The sequence below is a fragment of the Jaculus jaculus genome, chromosome 9 (genome assembly GCF_020740685.1).
Source record: "Jaculus jaculus isolate mJacJac1 chromosome 9, mJacJac1.mat.Y.cur, whole genome shotgun sequence".
Taxonomy (NCBI): Eukaryota; Metazoa; Chordata; class Mammalia; order Rodentia; family Dipodidae; genus Jaculus; species Jaculus jaculus.
In genome coordinates, this window is record NC_059110.1 from 111,434,072 (window position 1) to 111,450,377 (window position 16,306).

The 16,306-nt window shown below is 44.9% G+C and overlaps 1 protein-coding gene across 4 annotated transcripts in view; it reads left to right on the plus strand.

The window, feature by feature from the left end:
- The window catches only part of Cdk12 (cyclin dependent kinase 12), a 103,625-nt gene extending 93,245 nt beyond the window's left edge, over positions 1-10,380 (plus strand). For 2 of the 4 annotated variants that reach the window (XM_045157950.1, XM_045157953.1), the window contains 3 exons: positions 1,252-1,354; positions 7,324-7,371; positions 8,428-10,380. The gene's annotated coding sequence lies outside the window, so the exon portion shown is untranslated. Of the gene's footprint in view, positions 1-1,251; positions 1,355-7,323; positions 7,372-8,028; positions 8,127-8,427 lie in introns of all 4 variants that reach the window. The other 2 variants (XM_045157951.1, XM_045157952.1) reach the window with 2 other exon arrangements.
- Positions 10,381-16,306: the final 5,926 nt, after the last annotated feature.

Sequence of the window (16,306 nt, forward strand, 5' to 3'; positions counted from 1 at the left end):
GACCCAGCTCCTACTCAAATTGTAGCTCTTCCTCCTTTTCTCTCTCTCTCATCTTTCCTATAGACAAGGGTAGGCACAGAGAGGGTTGGGAGCATCACCATGCCCTGCCACCTGAGTCCCAGCCAGTTCCTCTTTATCTGCCCAGACTTATGCCAAGAATAGAGGTCTGAGACCCTGCTCACCCCTAAACATCACACCTGCCCCGAAAGCCCCTTTGCTATTTACACTTTTGTCCTTCACTAACCAAACCCAGAAGCAGGACAGTACAGCTAACCATACCCTCTACCTTCCTTCTGCCCCTTTAAGGCAAAAATGGAGATAGATATTCCAGCTGACTGAACCTGCTCACACCTTTAGAAATTAGACATCAGGGCATGGTGCCACCCTCTCAGACTGGCACATGCTACCCTGGAAAGGGTTCAAGTAGCCTCCCCCCATCAAACTCCAACGCTGTATCTTCCTATACTCTTTCTTCATCCCCCAATCTCTCTTTCTCTCTCTCTCTCTCTCTTTTTCCCTCAGCTCAAAGCACAGCTGAGCCTTAAAAGGGAGGAGGGGGAAGTGAAGAGACCAAGCTGGGGCAGGGGGGTATCGAGCTCCAATAGCACGTTTTCACCTGCCATTTAATTGGATGTATTTTTAATTAATGGGACCTTAGGGACCAACATGAGACAATCTGATCTCTGAATAGGGACAGGGGAGGGATTGGGTAAAGGAGGAGGATTGGGCCACTGGGTGCGGTTACTAGGAACCCAGGCCCATCAATCACTGGCCACTTTGCGTTCTGGCATGAAGAATAGCTAGGTGGAGGAGGAGGGGAGGCACTGGGGAGAGGAGCCAGGATTTCCCCCCAATTGCCAGGACCTCCAGAAGGGATGGAATTGTGCTGATTGACTCAGGTTTGCGGCCCAAAATTTTAGAATAGCAGGTAAGGCTCTTTTTTTGCATCTGGGGTTTTGTCTAGTTGGGTTATTATTCCTGGAGTATTGTAAAATGAAAGGAAGGTGGAGACAGAGCTTTAAGGTCCCTGACAAGAGAAGACAAGAGCAAGGAGCCATAGAATCAGGGACTGTGGTGAAATGGAAGAAAAGGGTAGAGTTCAAAACTATTTCTGTACATTTTGATGTGAAATATTTGCCATGGAGGTTACATACAAAATGGCATGCAAGATCTGAATGCTTTTGAGGTCAAAGAAATTGTTGCAAGGAAGGGAACTTGGAACTCATCTTTTCTGGTTCCTTCATTTTACAGATGTGGAAATCAATACGTGGATTGTGGGATTCATTTGAATTCTACCCTGGAGTTGCTTTATGTTCTGGATTTGGAGAATTCCTAGGAATGTATGTAAGGAAAGGTAGGTAGGTTGGTGAGGAGGGAGGAAGGGAAGTGAAAGAAAAGTAAATAGGAACTGAGGAGATAGCTCACGTGTTAGAGTACTAACCTCACAAGTGTGGGGACAGTGCTGGGGAGGCAGAGACAGACGGATCCCTGAGGCTCACTGGCCAGCCAGTCTAACTTAATTGGCCAGCTCCAGGACAAAAAGAAGTGGACAGTGGACAGCATACTTGAAGAATGACACCTATGATTGACCTTTGACCTCCACATGTGCACATGCACCTGCATGCATGTACTTGACACACACAAAAGAGTAAATAGGTATGATCCACTACTCCTGAAGTCTCATGTCTCTGAGACTTGGAAGCAATGTAGGGGAATCAGGTAGGAGCAGATTCTAAGAGACATTATACTGGGGACATTATCTTTATGTAGTCTGTTCTAGAGGTCCTTTCATCTACTTTGCCTGCAAGCAGACAGATTTCCTACACTTCCCACTCCCTGGAATTTTGCCATGTCTTTTAAGGTTTGTAGGGAAGGAAATGCTCCAGCTTCCCCAATTTTTTAACCAAAAGGTAAATCTTTCTTGTTAATATTTTTTATTTATTTGACAGAGAGAAAGCGGGGGGGGGGGGGGGAGAGAGAGAGAGAGGGAGAGAACGCGCACACTAGGGCCTCTAGCCAATGCAAATGAACTCCAAACACATGTGCCGTCTTGTGCATCTGGCTTACGTAGGTCCTGGGGAATTGAACCTGGGTCCTTTGGCTTTGCAAGCAAGCGCCTTAACTGCTGAGCCATCCCTCCAACCCCAAAAGGTAAATCTTTCTATCAAGGTTAAACATTGAACATTTTTTGGAAATAGTTTTTTTGTTGGTTTGTTTTTTGAGGCCAGGTCTCACTGTAGCGCAGGCTGACTTGGAGCTTACTCTGTAGTCCCAAACTGGCCTCAAACTCACAGTGATCCTCCTTCCTCTGCCTCCCAAATACTGGGATTAAAGACATGTCAACAAGTCTGGCTTCATTTTTGGAATTTTTGTTTTTTGAGGTAGGGTCTTGTTTTAACTCAGGCTGACCTGGAATTCACTATGTAGTCTCAGGGTGGCCTCCAACTGATGGTGATCCTCCTACCTCTGCCTCCTGAATGCTAGGATTAAAGGCGTGTGCCACCACTTCTGGCTTGCATTTTTGATTTTTTGAGGTAGGGTCTCTAGCCCAGGCTGACCTGGAACTTACTTTGTAGTCCTTGGCTGGCCTTGAACTCATGTCAGTCCTCCTACCTCTGCCTCCTATGTGCTGGAATTAAAGGTATGAACCACCATGCCTCACCATTTTTTAAAAATCTTATCACAAGTTTTCCTGCTGTGATATAAGTGATTAGAAAAAGATATACCAAAAAGTGTAGTGAGGAGTGGTCTCGTACTTCTTGTTCCATGGCTAGAACAGAGACAGAGTACAAATTCAAGTCCCAAAAGGCTAAATCAGCAATGCTCCTGAATTCATGTGTTGGCTTAGCTCAGAAGCTCCTAGGTCCCTTGTGTGTCTCCTAGTATTTGTTTACCCTAAAGAAAAGGGTAAGTTTCCAGCCACCTACATCCCCTTGCCCTCTTCACTGTTCATTTGCTAAAGCTAAGGAAGGAAGGATGAAGGTAGTAGGGCCACCAGATCAGGGTTTCAAAAGTAGCATTTATTGACATCCTTTTTCTTCAGAATCTTCATCATTCTTTGTTCTGTGTTTCATGAGGCTAAGTTGGGGTGTGGCGAGGGTGGGCTGTAGAGCTTAGAGAGCAGCTCCAGTAGAGACTTTGCCACACTGCCCAACCCCTACACTCCCATTCCTTCCATCCCCAGAATTATCTTCTCGCATTTAAATACCCTGTTTTTAATTAATTAATTTATTTGAGGGGGTGTGCCAGGGCCTCTAGCCACTGCAAACAAAGTCCAGAAGCATGCACCACCATGTGCATCTGGCTTATGTGGGTTCTGAGGAGTTGAACCAGGGTCCTTAGGCTTCACAAACAAGCACCTTAACCACTAAGCCATTTCTCCAGCCCTAAATTTTGATGTACTTATTTATTTGAGAAAGGGGGGGGGTATGCCAGGGCCTCTAGCCATTGCAAACAAATTCCAGACACATGTGTCACTTTGTGCATCTGGCTTTACATAGATAATGGGGAATTGAACCTGGGTCCTTTAGCTTTGCAGGCAAGTGCCTTAACCACTAAGCCACCTCTCCAGCCCCTGTCTTAATACTCTAGTTTTTACTTCCAGACCTTAGGGAAGAGCAGGATCTGCTCTGTGCAGCTCTCAGCCTCATTCTGCCCTGGCTTTAGGCCCTCAAAGTCTGCCCCTGTCAGATCCTCCCCACACAGACATAGATCCAGTGAGGGCCCACATGTGGAAGCTGTGCTAGGGCTGAAAAGGAAGATTCTGTCAGGCAGATGAAAATGAACCTGAAAGTGGGAGAAAGATAGAGGGGAGACATTTGGAAAATGGCACCTGTGGGCCTACCCATGGGGCTGGCTGCTCAGTGTACTGCAGGACATGCATAGTGAGTATTACTTGGGGCTTCATTAGGTAGCTGCTGTTCACAGAACTGCTGTTTCTAGTCTAGAACTCAGAGCAGTGGAGAAGAGCATACAGCAAGCCAGCCAGCCACCCTCTCTCACTCTTGTTTATCATTTGTGCATCCCTACTCCAACATTCTAGGTATATCTGAGGAGCTTAAAGGCCCTTAAGGCATTCATTCTAGATTCTGGGTGTTTCTCTGAGGAACAGAGCCTCCTTTCCTCCAACTTTACCAGGCCTGGCTCATGCTCCCAAGGTTTAGCCTAGGGTGTCAGATTGTGAGTCTGCAACCTTGTTCTGTAGTCCAGAAGAAACACAGCCTTTGAGGGGAAGAGGAGTAGGCTTGAAGTACATGGAGGGTAAAAATAGATGTGCCCATAATTCCTTGCCTTCTAGAAAAAGGAACCAGTCAGCATTGGTCTAGCACTTAGCTTTTACTCTGCTTCTCCCTTCAGTTTTCTGTTGGTTGGAGGAGATCTGGAAATATGAACTCCCACTTTGGCACCTAGAAGATTGCTATGCAGGTCCTGTTTCTGTAGCTCTCAAAGTCATGAACAGGAAGAAAAACAGAGAAAGGAGTAGACAGAGGTGGCAGTGTCATGGCACCCATAGAAAAGGAACTAACTAGAGAGGAAGCCAAGCAGAGCCTCTGAAACAGCATCCTTACTCTGTCCTCTCCTGCTTCCCCTCACATGCTGATGAGGCTGTGTGCCCAAGTGTGCCAGCTCTCCTGGCTGGTGATCCTGCTCCTCTGTGCAGGCAGCCAGCTTCCTGCCCCAACACAGAGCACATGCTGGAGTCTCATGCTACTTTGCTCATTCATCTCTAAGTGTCTATACTGCAGATTCCTAGGGATGGAAGAGGGAGCTGTGACCCTTTGGGTAGGAAGTTGCCGGGCACTGGGCTCATTGGGTACATATTTGCCTGGCTGGAAGAGGGGGAAGGAGAAAGCTGCTGGCAGTTCCACAGAGACTGAGGTTCTGATGACTCACAGCAGTGCGGGTGGCACATGGAAACAGCAGAAGGGAAGGGGGCCCAGGTCTGTTGGAGCTTTCTTTAACCCCCTTTCTCCCCATTCTGAGCTCTGTAGATTAAAATCTCTCGTCTAGATTAAGGGAAGCCCCAGCTATGAAAAGAGTGGGGGCAGTGGGAGGGAAAAGACCAGGCAGGGCTGAGCTTTCCCAATGAGAGGGTTCTCATGGGGAAAGGCTGAGAGAGCTAGTTATTCTTACCGTACTCTCCCCCCTCCCTAAAAAAAAGGCTAGTCCAGGCAGACACAGCTCTTCTTCCTTACCCTAAGTTGCTTGCCTAGAGCTCTGGGTACCTAACACCAAATTTTTTTTTGGGGGGGGTGTCAGTTCTCTCCCCCTTCTTTTTTTTATTTTTAACAACATCCATGATGGTAAACAATATCCCATGGTAATGCCCACCCTCCACCCACTTTCCCTTTGAAACTCCATTCTCCATCATATCCCCTCCTCTCAATCAGTCTTTTTCTTTTCTTTTCAAAAATTTTTATTTTTTTTTATTAAAAACTTCCATGATTGGCCAGGCATGGTGGCGCACACCTTTAATCCCAGCACTCGGGAGGCAGAGGTAGGAGGATCTCCATGAGTTCAAGGCTACGCTGAGACTACAGAGTTAATTACAGCTCAGCTTGGACCAGAGTGAGACCCTACCTCAAAAAACCAAAAAAATAAAATAAAATAAAATAAACAAAAATAAATAAAACCTTTCATGATTATAAAACATATCCCATGGTAATGCCCTCCCTCCGCTGACTTTCCCCTTTGAAACTGCATTCTCCATCTTATCCGCTCTCCCTCTTCCCTCTCAATCAGTCTCTCTTTTATTTTGATGTTATGATCTTTTCCTCCTGTTAAGATGGTCTTGCTAACACCAAATTTTTAGAGGTTTTTTTTTTTTTTTTTTTTTTTTGAGGGGCTTGTTGAGATAGGGTCTCACTCTAGCCCAGGCTGACTTGGAACTAACTCTGTAGTTCCAGGCTGGCCTTGAACTCACAATGATTCTCCTACCTCTGCTTCCCAAGTGTTGGGATTAAAGGATTGTGCCACCACACCCAGCTGCTTTTGTTTTTTTTTAAGACAGAATCAAACTGTGTTGCCCTCCAACTCTTTTTTTTTTTTTTTGCTTTGTTTTTCGAGGTAGGGTCCCACTCTAGCCCAGGCTGACCGGGAATTCACTGTGTAGTCTCAGGGTGGCCTCAAACTCTCGTCTGATCCTCCTACCTCTGATTCCCAAGTACTGGGACTAAAGGTGGGCACTACCACGCCTGGCTCCAACTCTTTTTTTTTTTTTTTAAGTATTTTTAAACTTTTTATTTATTTGAAAGAGAAGCAGATAGCGAGAATTGGTACACCAGGGCCTCTACCCACTGCAAATGAACTCCAGATGCATGTGTCACCCTGTGCATCTGGCTTTACATGGGTACTAAGGAATTGAAGCTGGGTCCTTTGACTTCGCTGACAAGCACCTTAATCATTGAACCATCTCTCCAGCCTGCCCTCCAACTGTTAATTTGCCTGCCTCATACTTGTGCTAAGATTACTACAGGCATGGGCCACAATGCTCAGTATCAAAATTACTTAAGAACAATAAACACACTATTTATAAGACCAGAACCAGAGAGGATTACCACCTGCAGTCAGTACTGTCCTCCTGTGAAACAGTCATCTCCAACCAGGGAGATGTAGTTCAAGGTGCTTAGCCTGGCTGATGTAGTACAGAGTGAGAAGTGGATGGATGCACAGTCACAGATCTTAAGTGCTGATGCTCTCCTCCCTCAAGCAGATGATAGAATGCTCTGCTGGAGATACATCAGGAAAGTAACCAGAAGGTGGACCAGAAACACCAAACATGCCTCTGACAGTCTGGCAAAGAGAAAAGGCTAGGGATCTTGGATGCTGGTGTATCCAGGCATACAGTAATAAACACACTGACCTCTGGCCTCAGAGAAGGGTGGGTTCAGAGGAAGGAGGCTCTGTGATACATCATAAGTTCTTAATTGCCTCTGTCTTTTCCTTTCATTACTGGCAGCTCTATTTTGTATCCAGGGTCAGGGGCCTGGCGCCCATCTATTGGTGATCTAGAGATAGCTTTGGTTGCAGAAAGAGACAGACCAACTGTTCTTCATTCACCGAGATAGGACCAACTCTACACCCCCTTCTCCCTGGAAACATAAGCTTGAGGACCATTCTAAAGCTCAGTCCTGAACTAAGCCAACATATCAGCTGGCCCTGGGTATAAAACCAGTACTGTGAGTGGGAGCCTGGGTAAACTATGTAGAGTGTAGGCAGGTGTGTGGAGTTTAGTTACTAGTGTAGAGAGAAAAGAATCATTCCTGGATACCATATCATTGACTCTTGTCTTTCTCAAACCCCTTTTCTTTGACCTCCCATTAGCCAACTCTGTTCCTGGCTACCTTATCGCCTTCATTCTGAAAATAAATGGTAAGTAGTTGTTTGCTCCCTACACTCCTCCCTCTCCCTCCCTCCCTTCCCAGTTCCCAGCTGAGAGTTGCCTGCATTTGAATTCTTTCTACCAGTGGATGATACCAGGATCTGAAAAGGATTTCAAGCCTCTGCTGCCCCACATGACCCTAGGAATGCCTTTGGGTGGGAAGCCCTCTGCAAATATATCCAGGCCTGAACTGATATGTCTGTTGGCATCAGAGCCCTTGCTCTGGAGTATAGGGCAGTCCTAGACATGCACTGTGGCCCTGGCCCTAAATGCTTGTATGCCTGTGCATTGGGTTCACTGGTTTATTAGTGTTATTTCAGCATTGTGATGCAGAGAGAGTAAGTGTAACAGCTGCTCCTTGCTTGCAGTGTTTATTGTTACCTAGAGACAACCTCCTGGCTTTTTCCCAGCTCCCCCTCCCCCCCAGCCCAGCCCAGCCCCCTTCCTGCCAACAATCCTGCTCTCTCCATACTGATGGGAAATTTATAGCTTGCCCATACCATGCCTTTAACCCTATCCTGTCCATAAGATAGGTGGACCAAGGGCAGTCAAAATGAATAGTGGGCATGTTTGGGTCCAAGCAAGGTAGAATAATGTATAGAGAAGAGACTGAGGAATGGCATAATCCCTCCATTCTGTGTGTCCAGTCTTAGGTTCCATTTGCCCTCCTGACACATGGAGAATAAAGAAAAAGCTTTGAACCTGACCTTGAAGTCCCTGAAGAGCTTCTTTGGACCTAACTCTGGTATTCTGATATCATCCTGACAAAATTACTCTCCTCCCTGGGTATCTATGCCCCCCCCCCATGTCTAGACCTGAGCAAATACAGCAACATAATATCAAAATGAAACATAGAGTGACAGAATCCTCCATCCCTATAGAAATGTAGCAATGGCATGTCTTAACGGAGATAAGAGGCTCTGGCTTGAGAAATGCTGGCCAGACCTCCACAGCTGGGTACAGCAGGCATGAATGGGCTACTGTTCCTTTCTGTTTGTCCTTCATGGTCCAATTTCTCCTACATCTCTTTTGGCTTGATACCTTAGGACAGATCCAAGAGACCAAAGAAACTGAAGCATCCTATCATGGTATCAACAGAGCTGGGGAAAGAAAAGCACCAGCCGACCACCTTAGAACCTTTCTTGGAGGAGAGCTGTGTTATCTGCTCACCATCCTTGTGGAAACAGCTGAGAGAAAAGGGGATTGAATTTTAGCAGAAAGGATAGAGACCAAACATGAAAAGATTTACTCAAGGTACTTCAGGATGAGCCTACTTCTCTTCAGAAATTGTTCTGCCTATGATGAATTTAAGTCTGTGCCTGCCCAAGGAACAAAGGAAGAACATGGTGATTTTTCCAAGCCTCCTCCAGATAACCTCAACCCAGATTCTACAAAATGCAACTCTCTTTGGTCCATCAAAATATAGCTTGTAGCCAGGTGTGGTATGCACCTTTAATCTCAGCACTCAGAAGGCAGAAGTAGGAATGAGTTCCAGGTCATAGAGTGAGACCCTACCTCAGAAACAACAATAAAAATGTAGTTAGTGTGGTGATTAGACCACACGTTTTGCCAGACAAGGTGGCACATGCCTTTAATACCAGCACTTGGGAGACAGAGGTAGTAGGATAGCTGTGAGTTCAAGGTCAGCCTGCTGGGACTTCATAGTGAATTCCAGCTCAGCCTGGCCTTGAGCAAGACTCTACCTTAAAAAAAAAAAAAAAAAAATCACAGGTTTCAAAGGCTGATTCCTTTGGGTTCCAGTGCCAGCTCTGTTGCTTACCAGCTAGCTACCTTGCTAAGTCATTTAGCTTCTTTGAGGCCTACTCTCTTTGTAAAGTGCTAGGCATGGTGGTGCATGCCTTTGATCCTAGCAGTCAGGAGGCAAAGATAGGAGGATCACTGTGAGTTCAAGGCCAGCCTGGGATTACATGGTAAATTCCATGTCAGCCTGGGTTAGATCAAGACCCTACCAATCTCAGGAAATAAATTTAAAAAAAAAGAGACTATGAGAACTACATGAAATAGTGTATATAAAGCCTGATCCTCAAGATGTCTCAGGATTTAATGTAATAAAATACATTTGTTTTAAGAAGCCAGCAGATAGGCAGGAGAGATGTCTTAGTGGTTAAGGTGCTTGCCTGCAAAGCCTAAGGACCCAGATTCAATTTCTCAGTATCCACATAAGCCAGATGCACAAGGTGGCACGTGGACCTGGAGTTTGTTTGCAGTGGCTAGAGGCCCTGGAACACCCATTCTATCTCCCTGTATCTCTCTCAAATAAATAAATCAAATTCATTTTTACAAAAAGAAGCCAGCAGGCTTGACATTGATTCAAAGAATACATGATTCCCTGACAGTTATTGCTATATGTACACGTGTGCATGCATACACACATATACTTGGGTTACTGTCCATAGTTTTCTTTAGGATATGGAGTAAGAGTGGCAGTCCTCCAGTAATGAAGTAGCCCCAATCCAATCCTTTGACTCAAGAAATCAGTTCCCCCATTCCCAAACCTCTTTGCCAAGAGAGAACCATTATTCCAGGCCACATCTTAGCCACTGTTCTCTCTGCAATTATAGCTTCATTCAGGATAGAGTTAAGAGAAATAGTCATAGGAACAACTAGCATTTGCTGGACACTTTACAAAAAATTTGTCAAGTACATTTGCCAACATAGCTCTTTGGATACCTAAAACAACCCAAGAAAGAAAGAAGAAACTTGATTTAGTGAGTGCCTGCTATGCACTGGACATTGTAATATAGACATTTTTTTAATTTTAATTTTTTTTTCAGGTAAGCCCAACAGCCTGGGCTTTTTTTAATGAGAGAGAGAGAAATGTCATGGCAGGGCCTCTGGACACGTGTGCTCCTTTGTATGTATGAGTGACCTTGCACTTGTGTCACTTTGTGCATCTGGCTTATGTGGGATCTGGGGAGTCGAACATGGGTCCTTAGGCTTTGCAGGCAAGTGCCTTAACTACTAAGCCATCTCTCAAGGCCCCCCCCTCTTTTTTTTTTTTTGAGGTAGGGTGTCACTCTAGCTCAGGCTGACCTGGAATTCACTATGAGTTCTCAGGTTCGCCTTGAACTCACAGCAATCTTCCCTCTGCCTCCCGAGTGCTGGGATTAAAGGCATGTGTCACCACACCCAGCCCTTTTATTTATTTATTTATTTTTTTTTTTTTTTATTAGAGAGAGAGAGAGAATGGGCGAGCCAAGACCTCCAGCCACAGCAAACGAACTCCAGATACATGTGCCATCATCTTGTACATCTGGCTTACGTGGGTCCTGGAGAGTCGAACTGAGGGCCTTTGGCTTTGTAGGCAAGCGCCTTAGCTGCTAAGTCATCTCTCCAGCCCTATTTTTTTTTTTTTATACAGAAAATTTTATTACCTAGACCCTGAACACATTGATTTATAAGGCTTTGTATCCCCAGACTGGCTTAGAACTCATGTATCCAATGATGGTCTTGAATCCTTGGCAGTCTTTCTGCCTCAGCCTCCCAAATGCTAGGATTAGTCCATATAATACCCTATTTATTAATCATTTAAATATTTTCTCTAGGGCTGGAGAGATGGCTTAGCAGTAAAGGCATTTGCCTGCAAAACCAAAGGACTCCAGTTCGATTTCCCAGGACCCATTTAAGCCAGATGCACAAGGTGGCACATGCATCTGGAGTTTGTTTGCAGTGGCTGGAGGCCCTGGTATGCCCATTCTCCCTCTCTCTACTTCTCTGTCTCTGTCTCTGTCTCTGTCTCTCTCTCTCTTGAATAAATAAATAAATAAAATATATTAAAATAAAGATATTTTCTTTAAATATTTATTTGAGAGAGAGGTAGATAGAGAATGAGCATGCTAGGGCCTCTATCCACTGCAGAGGAACTCCAGGTGCATTGCCACCTTGTATGTCTGATGTTATCTGGGTTCTGGGGAATTGAACTCTGGTCTTTAGGCTTTGCAGTCCATCTCTCCAGCACAGATATTTTTACTATTAAAAATAACACCATAACCTGGGCGTGGTGGCACATGTCTTTAATTTCAGCACTCTGGAGGCAGAGATAGGAGGATCGCTGTAAGTTTGAGGCCACCCTGAAACTCTACTGAATTCCAGGTCAGCCTGGGCTAAAATGAGACCCTACCTCATAAAACCAAGAAATAAAAAGTATATGTATATATATAACACCATAATGAATATTCAAACACATAAAACTTCATGTTTGTTTCATGAACTGGGTATTGGAACTAAGGACCTTGCATATGCTAAGCAGGCAGTACCCCACTGAGCTATATATCTAGCCCTATGAGATTTTTGTTTTGTTTGAGATAGTCCTGTAGCTCAGGATTGATCTTGGACTCTAGTCCAGAATGACCTTGACTTTTCTTCTTGTTGTTGATTTTTTGAGGTAGGGACTCACTGTAGCCCAGGCTGACCTGGAATTCACTGTGTAGTCTCAGGGTGGCCTTGAACTCAACAGTGATCCTTCTACCTCTACCCCCCAAGTGCTGGGATTAAAAGCATGCACCATCATGCCTGACTGACCTTGACTTCTTTTTGTTTTGTTTTTCCAAAGTAGAGTCTCTAGCCCAGGCTGACCTGGTACTCACTGTAGTCCCAGGATGGCCTCAAACTCACGGCGATCCTCCTACCTCTGCCCCACAAGTGCTGGGATTAAAGGCATGTGCCACCATCCCCCTCCCCTTTTTTTTTTTAAATTTATTTATTTGAGAGCGACAGACACAGGGAGAAAGACAGATAGAGAGAAAGAGAGAGAATGGGCGCGCCAGGGCTTCCAGCCTCTGCAAACGAACTCCAGATGCGTGCGCCCCCTGGTGCATCTGGCTAACGTGGGACCTGGGGAACCGAGCCTCGAACCGGGGTCTTTAGGCTTCACAGGCAAGCGCTTAACCGCTAAGCCATCTCTCCAGCCCCCCCCCCTCCCCTTTTTTAAATTTTTTATTTATTTGTAAGCAAAGAGAGAGACATACATGCCAGGGCATGTTGCTCCTGAAAATAAACTCCAGATGCACATACCACTTTGTGCATTTGGCTTTATGTGAGTGCTGGGGAATCCAACCCAGATCATTAGGCTTTGTAGGCAAGCACCTTAATTGCTGAGCTATCTCTCCAGTTCCACATTTTTTTTTAATTTGTTCATTTTTTATTTATTTATTTGAGAGCGACAGACACAGAGAGAAAGACAGATAGAGGGAGAGAGAGAGAATGGGCGCGCCAGGGCTTCCAACCACTGCAAACGAACTCCAGACGCGTGCACCCCCTTGTGCATCTGGCTAACGTGGGTCCTGGAGAACCGAGCCTTGAACCGGGGTCCTTAGGCTTCACAGGCAAGCGCTTAACTGCTAAGCCATCTCTCCAGCCCAAGTTCCACATTTTTTAAATTTTTTTTTTTTTTTTTCTCACTGTAGCCCAGCTGACCTAGAACTCACTCTGTAGTTTCATGCTGGCCTCAAACTCACAGTGATCCCCTATCTCTACCTCCCAAGTGCTGGGATAAAAGGCGTATACTACCAAACTGGGCTATCTTCCTTCCTTCTTTCTTCCCTCCCTTCCTCCCTCCCTTCCTCCCTTCCTCTTTCCCTTCTTCCCTCTATCTATCTATCTATCTATCTATCTATCTATCTATCTATCTATCAATCATCTATCTATCTATCATTTAAGAGAAGAGAGAGTGGATGGGTGTGCCAGGGCCTATTGCTACTGCAGACAAACTCCAGATGGATGCACTACTTTATGCATCTGGCTTTAAGTGGGTACTAGAGAATCAGACCAGGGCCACAGACTTTACAAGCAAGCTCCTTTAACTGCTGAGCCATCTCTCCAGCCCCTATTTTGATTTTTTTGAGACAGGGTCATATGTGGCCTCAAACCCATTATGTAGCCAAAGATTACCTTGAACTCTTTTTTTTTTTTTTTTTTTGGCTTTTGAGGTAGGGTCTCATTCTAGCCCATGCTGACAAAAAACTCACCATGTAGTCTCAGGGTGACCTTGAATTCATAGCAATCCTCCTACTTCTGCCTCCCAAGTGATGGGATTAAAGGCATGCGCCACCACGCCCCACTGCTTGTAACTTTTTTTAAGAGAGGGAGTGAAAGAGAAAAAGAATTGTTGTACCAGGGCCTCTAGCCACTGTAACTGAACTTCAGATGTGTGCACCAACTTATGCATATGTACAACCTTGCACACGCATCACCTTGTGTGTCTGGCTTACATAGGATCTGGGGAGTTGAACATAGATCCTTTGGGTTTGCCCACTAACCACTAAGCCATCTCTCCAGCCCTCTTATAACTTTTAAAAGTAAAATAATTACAGATTCACATTCATTTCTAAGAAATAATACAGGGCTGGAAAGATGGAGAGATGGCTTAGCGGTTAAAAGGTGTCTGTTTACAAGCCAGGCATGGTGGTATTCTCAGCACTCTGGAAGCAGAGGTGGTAGAAGTTCAAGGCCACCCTGAGACTACATAGTGAATTCGAGGTCAGTCTGAGGTAGAACGAGAAAAGTTGTCTATTTACAAAGCCTGTCCACCCCAGTTCAGTTTCCCCAGTACCCATATAAAGCCAGATGTACGATGTGGCACATGTATCTGGAGTTTGTTTACAGTGGCAAGAGGCTCTGGCACACCCTTTTGCTTTCTCAAATAAATAAATATTTTAAAATATAAGAAGAAATAATACAGAGGTCCCTTGTACATTTTGTGTACTTTTCTGAATGATATTATTTGGCAAAATTAATATCTTAACCAGAATGTTAACAATCTACTTCAATGAGACAATCCAACTAGTCTTCTAAATATTTCTTCAGTTTTATTCTTACATGCATGTGGGTTTGTACACCACGGGCTATGCAATTTCATTTTCTGTGTAAATTTATATATCTACCACTATAGTCAAGATGTTGAACATAGTGAATTCCAGGTCAGCCTAGGCTAGAGTGAAACCCTACCTTGAACCCTCCCCTCAGAAAAAAAAAGATGCTGAATAGGGATTGGGGAGATGGCTTAGCAGGTAGAGGAACTTGCATCCAAAGCCTGATGGCTCAGGTTCAGTTCCCCAATACCAATGTAAAGCCAGATACACAGGGTGTCTCATCTCTCTGGTGCAGCAAGAAGCCTGAGTATGCTTATTCCCATTCTCTCTCTCTAGTAAGTAAGTAAATATATTTTTTAAATTTTTATTATTTTATTTATTTAGGAGAGAGGGAGAGGAAAAGAAACAGATAGGGTACGCCAGGGCCTCCAGCCACTGCAAACAAACTCCTTATGTGTCTGGCTTATGTGGGTCCTAGGGAATCCAACTTGGGTCCTTTTTGGCTTTGCAAAATTGAGTAAGTGCCTTAAACCACTAAACCATCTCTCCAGCCCATAAATACATATTTTTTAAAATTTTTATTAATTTATTTGAGAGCAACAGACAGAGAAAAAGAGGCAGATAGAGAGAGAGAATGGGCACACCAGGGCCTCCAGCCACTGCAAACGAACTCCAGACACATGCGCCCCCTTGTGCATCTGGCTAACATGGGTCCTGGGGAATTGAGCCTCGAATCGGGGTTCTCAGGCTTCACAGGCAAGCGCTTAACCACTAAGCCATCTCCCCAGCCCCATATTTTAATGTTTTTATTGACAGCTTCCATAATTATAGACAATAAACCATGATTGTCTCTCCCCCAGCTTTCCCCTTCACAGATCCACTGTTCATCATATCCCCTCCCCCCTCAATTAGTCTCTCTTTTATTTTGCTGTCACCATCTTTTCCTCCTATTATATGAGCATCTTGTGTAGGCAGTACTAGGCACCATGAAGTCATGGATATCTAGGCCATTTTTTGTCTTGAAGATTGTATTATTGTAAGCAGTCCTACTCTTCCTTTGGCTCTTACATTCTTCTCGCCACCTCTTCCACAATGGACACTGAGCCTTGGAGGGTGTGATAGAGATATTTCAGTGCTGAACCCTCCCCTGTCACTTTTTCTCAACACTATGGTGCCTTTTGAGTCATCCCAGAGGTCACTGCCATCTGAAAAGAGAATCCCCACCCTGCCCCTAGGTAAGGTCTCACTCTAGCCCAGGCTGACCTGGAATTCACTATGGAGTCTCAGGATGGCCTCAAATTCTCAGCAATCCTCCTACCTCTGTCTCCCGAGTGCTGGGATTAAAGGTGTGAACCACCATGCCTGGCTTGAAAAGAGAATCTTTAATAACCAAAAGTGAGAGTAGCATTAATATATAGGTACAAATGTTAAGAAAAGTGCTTACAGAGCAGTTTGGTGAGCATAATGTATGCATTTAGCCAGATATCAATAGTTGTTACTCCCCTAAGGTTCATGACCTACCCCACCATAGGCTTTTGACTAGGTTTTCAATACCAGGCATGTGTTCCTTCCTGTGGAGCAGGCCTCCAGTCAAATTAGGAGTGGTTGGTATCCCCCACAACAGACATGCCACTCTTGTACTCATTGGGTCATTTGGCTTGGCTAGCCAAACATGAGACTTGCAGTGTCCACTGTTGTTTATCACTGCTGATGACTTTTTTCTCCCATAGACCTGCATGCAGCATAGCTTTTTCCAGCTTTCTGTCAGCTGGTCTACGGGGAGGAAGTTTTCACCTCAGCTCCAGCTTGATTTCTCAGTGACATTGCAGCCAAAGCATGCAGAGTCTTCAGCAATAATATATTTTTTTAAAAAAGATGGGATGACTTAGTAGTTAAGGCACTTTCCCACAAAGCCTAAGGACCCAGGTTCGATTCCCCAGTACCCATGTAACACCAGATGCACATGGTGGCACATGTCTGAAGTTAGTCTGTAGTGGCTAGAGGCCCTGGCATACCCACTCTCTCTCATAAATAAATTTAAAAAGGAGGCCAAGCATGGTGGTGCACACCTTTAATCCCAGCACTCGGGAGGCAG